The sequence below is a fragment of the Athene cunicularia genome, assembly GCF_003259725.1.
Source record: "Athene cunicularia isolate RWA chromosome 2 unlocalized genomic scaffold, athCun1 chr2_part1, whole genome shotgun sequence".
Lineage (NCBI taxonomy): Eukaryota > Metazoa > Chordata > Aves > Strigiformes > Strigidae > Athene > Athene cunicularia.
In genome coordinates this window covers 37,657,754-37,662,680 of record NW_020799095.1, presented here as the reverse complement: position 1 = coordinate 37,662,680, position 4,927 = coordinate 37,657,754, and positions in this window count along the sequence as shown.

The following is a 4,927-nucleotide window of genomic DNA, read 5'->3' as shown; positions in this document are numbered from 1 at the left end:
ACAGAATTATGATATGTCTTGAAGAAGTCTTATCCTACCTTCATACTTAGGCAGATTTGGATATGGTCATGTCTTTATTCAGAGTCTAGAACTAAGAATTAAACCCAGATTTTTATAGGCTTGTTAAAGTTATTTCTTAAATTGGTTTTGCTCTGGCTGCTACTAGCTAGCTAATTATACTGTACTCCTATAGTACTGCAGTTCAGAGTACCTCACAGTCATCTATTCATTTTCTCACTTCCTCATGTTGTGTTCTGGTTTCATTCTGATCTACACGTATAACTTCATACAATGCTGATTTAGAGATTTGATCCACCTACAATTTTTTTCTCTTGTACTCCTTCTGACTACGTGAATAAAAAGCATGTATTTCAGAAGAGCAGCTCTTCATTCTCTCTAAGAAGCCCCAAACTTCCGCAACTTATAGCTGTATTTCATAACTTCCCTTGCATTTCCAACCATTATTTTAGATGGTTTGTTAAGTATTTTTCTCAGCAAGAAACACACTTATGTCCATGACAGGCAGCATGAAGGATGACCCAAAATCACTGTCTACTTTTGATACAGAAGGAATCCTAGTGAGCATACTAATGAAACTTGACAGAACCTTGAAATGACCTAGAAGAAACTATCAAAAGTGTTAGTAAGCATTATTATAGATATTATTATTGACACCGCTGTGCTTGCAGTGAACCTCAAGATCTTTTCTGATTACCTTTTATTAGGAAAACTCATATTTTTTGTACCTAAATATGCATTTTAACAGAAGGGTCATGACATGTCTTCCTTCTTTTTGCATTTATGTGGGCAAACATGACACGCCCCAGTATATGTCATGTAAATCACCATCCTGATGAAGTTTGTTCTGAACTGTTTGGTGCTTACTAGACCAAAAAGACAGAGGCATCCATATTATCTCCACGTTACTCTTCAATATATTTGGGAATCTCCATATTTAATCTCTTCCAAGCCCATTTTCTGTTTCTCTGTCTTCACTGAAGATAAAGATTTTCTAAGTCTCTCTTCAATCATTCTTTAAAAATACCCTTTTTCTTTTACGATTATTGAGTTAGCGTATGTTCTAAAAAAAAATGTAAATGCATAGAAGAGGCAGCTGTGATCCCTTAGGTGCATATGTTCTCAAATGGCTGGAAGATATTGTACAAACAAAATCTGCAAATGGGAAATGGCTCATCATTTCCAAGACCTTTAAATAGGAGTAATCAGACATCCCAAAATCTGCTAAGCTATGCTGAAGCTAGAGAAAGCACTGGGCAATCAAAACATGCCTGCTATTCCTGATAATGATTCTGTCAGACCTAATTCTATGGGTCTTACTCAAGTAAAACAGCCCAGAAAATCAGATGGAGCTTTGTGTGAAGGAGAAATGTTCAGGGCCACTGTCCACTGTTGCCAGCTGAAAAACAATGCCCGTGTCTTAGAGGACTATTAGCAGACAAGTAATAAGTGCCATAGCAAAAGAAGACTGTAGAAAAACATGAAAAATGCAAAGCAAATGTTAACCCATTGTAGAAGCAGAGAAAACTGGTCATTAGTAATTCACACAGACTTTCAAATATGAAATGATCATTATAATCTTTTGCATAGAATGCAATTTTAGCTTTTATCTTTACATCTTAGATATAGGTCCCAGCACTGATACTATTTTTTACATTAAATGCAGTATAGTAGTTGATGTTACTGTATGAAAACCAGGACCTGTAAGTTCATAACATACATTCAGAATGTAGGAAAGATGGCAATGTAAAAAGATGGCAAGTTTCAAACACCTACTGTTGCTAACAAATATATAAAGCTACTTTTTACATAATTTCCTATAGCAGCTCCTCATTCCTCAAGCAGTTGAAATAACTTCTAATCTCTAGACATGTTGTTAGGAGCATAACTGCATGAAGATACTGGTTCTCTTTAGGCACCTAATTCACAGAACTCATTAAAGGTCCAATTTAGCTGTTCTGAATTACTGTCTGTGAGAGCTTATTTCTCTCAGTACAAAAGAAACGTTAGAAGACAAGACTCCTCCTCTCCTCCCAAACCAGTTCCAGTGCTCAACTCCTGATGTAAATTACTATTCAGTGTAAGCCAAAGTCTCAAGAACTTGCTGGCTTGCTTGCTATTGGCAAACATATTGTGATCGTTCAGCAGTTTTTCAGATTTTTTTTAAAACTCTTTTGCTCTTTATTTCACTGGAAGGAATGAAAACAGAGGCAATAGATTAACATGCACATAGAATTTGTCCAAGATTTTTGACCCAAATGGCCATCATGTACAGGAGCATAAATAAGTAATTCTTTAAAATACATCTGTAAGATTTGGCATCATCTCAATATTCCACACACAAGAAGACTATATGACTGTAAAATGTATTTGATGGCCATTGGTAGTGACAGGACTTGTCTTTTTAAATTCCTTCTCATCTCCAGAGTAATTGAACTCTGCTGCGGCTGTTAGAAGCTCGAGTTCCACCTTCCAATACATCATTATCTTTTGATTGTAAAGACTTCATTCTTTTACAAACACTGAAGAGCAACACAGGTCCAACTGAGAATTAATATTCCAAATACCATGGCTATTTTTAGACCTCTAAAAGTAGCTATCCCTGTGGACAGAATAAAAACATATCTTGTCAGCCAATCAAGACTAAAAGATCACCTGAAGCAGGGGTTTGGCATTGTGAGAACATTTTTAAAGCTTAGTTTGAAACCTGCTTGAACACAAATTCAAGTACATTGAAAAAGTTACTGAAGAGCACTTAAAATACGATATATTTTATATATGACCTTAGATTCTACATGGACAGAATGACTAAATAAAGTGAAATAGTTTATTAAGCAGAGTGTGACTGCAGTTTCCTAACATATGTCTTCATCTCTGTAGGGATGATGGTTTCTATTGTTTTCTTTAGCTTGTGAAATAGAACCAGTTGTCATCAATGCTGTTGGCTTTGCAGTGAAAGCATTTGGTTGTGTCAAATTGTCTAGTTTTTCTAACTATTCAATGCACAGGTTCATCTCTCTCTTTTCTGAAGACTTTGCACTGAAGGCCTAACAAGAAGATACACAGCTTAGTCATATTACTGCCTTCAGCACTTAATTAAAGAGGGTGCTGCTAGAAAAGTGGATTTAATCCCAGTGTTTTAATTAAATTCTGGCTTGGCACAAATCCATCTGTCTGGATTCAATTGGATATAGTTCTCTTTCCTTCTTGCTCCAGACATTACCGTTGCCTGCTCCCATTGAACTGCTGAAGTGATTCTCCAATTGCATTCGAATGCAAATAAAGGCAGTCCTCAAATACAGAAGGCCTCTTGCATATAAGGGATGTAACATCAAAGCTACTATTTAAGACTAAAGTGTCCCACCATTTACATGTTCAAATTGTCTGAGGCAGGCAGCTGTGTTCACACTCTGATCCCATACCGAGTGTGAAGGTGTCCCACACATGGAACTCAGCTCAGACTACTAAAATTAGTTTGGAAAGGCATCAGCTGTACTGAGAGCAAAAGCCAAGTTATCATTTCAAAATTGTAATGGACAAGTTTAGGCAAGGTGCAGTGATTTCATTATGAATTACAGAGGGGACAGAGATTTCCCCCTCAGAGTGCCAGAGAGGGTGAAGCCAAAATCCTGAATGTATTGAAGGTGGGCAGTATTTTGCAGCTTCATTTTACTTGTCTTTCAAAATCCTACATGGTTAAACACAAAAGCTTTCAGAGAAGTAGATTTCTTGGGGGCAGGGTTGTAACATGGAAGTTACAAAACTTATATTAAAACACGTCAGTAGTCTATAGGTGGTAAACCTCCTAGTAGTGGAGGGGAATTGAGTATGACACAAGGTCACAGTTCAGTTGATCTTATGGTGGAAAGGGCTCTGAATCACGTGGGTAAGTATAGTCACCAGGCTACCATTCTTTCACCAAAAAGAAAACAAAGCAACACCAAATGGAGGTCTCAATTTTTTCCACCACATACAACAAATTTTAAACCCTGATACTATTCTTGAAACAAAACCCAAAACCAGTTATTTGCTGTCTCTTGCCATAGAGTTGATCAGGTGTACCATAGGGGAGAGGACAAGGGTGGAAGGAAGCAACAAAAGAGGCTTAGAAGCAGGAAAACTGAAAGGACTAAGTTAACATCCTCCACAAAACACCAGAGAAAGAGATCAAGTGCTGAGTCACAGCAGTGGGATTCATCTTCATCTTCTCTTGCCACCCAAAAATGAGGTCTAAGCCAGCCATCCAGTTTTCTTCTGTGAGTAGAGATGGGCACCTCCAGATGGCAATTCAGCTCACAATTCTTGGATGTCTATCTTAGGAAAAGACGAAACCCCGGTGTGCTCCAGAAGCCGTGTGGCTATATGCCATCACTGAGTCAAGGCTTCTCAGTTAATTAGAGTTGAAATGTCAACATATGCATCGCGCACCACTCCCACAGCCTTAATACTCTCTCACATCTAACTGTTACTCCTCATCTTTTTACTCCCTTCTTCAGGCATAGGAAACAACTGTTGAAAGATATTTAAACTTTTAGAGAGACTACTGCTGGTAAGGAAAGAGCACAGAGCATGTGATTCGTTATATTTTAGAACTACTGAAAAACAGACTAGTCTCAGCACAGATACCGGTCTGTACCAGTATGATGGCTCTGTTTCCCCTTAGGTGACATATGTGAAATATTGAGACTACACCCCCTCCCCACATGAAAGCAAATACTAAGAAGTGCACATGTTTACCAGCCTGAAAGTTGTGCCACTTAATACCGTTACAACCTGTCAGGCATTTGCCAGTTTCACTCTCTGAAAAAAGCATTTTGCCACTCTCAGTCTGCCTAACCATACTGATGTTAAAAAGAAGACTTTTTGCCATACAAAGAATATTAGTGCCCAAGAACGAGATATATGGGGG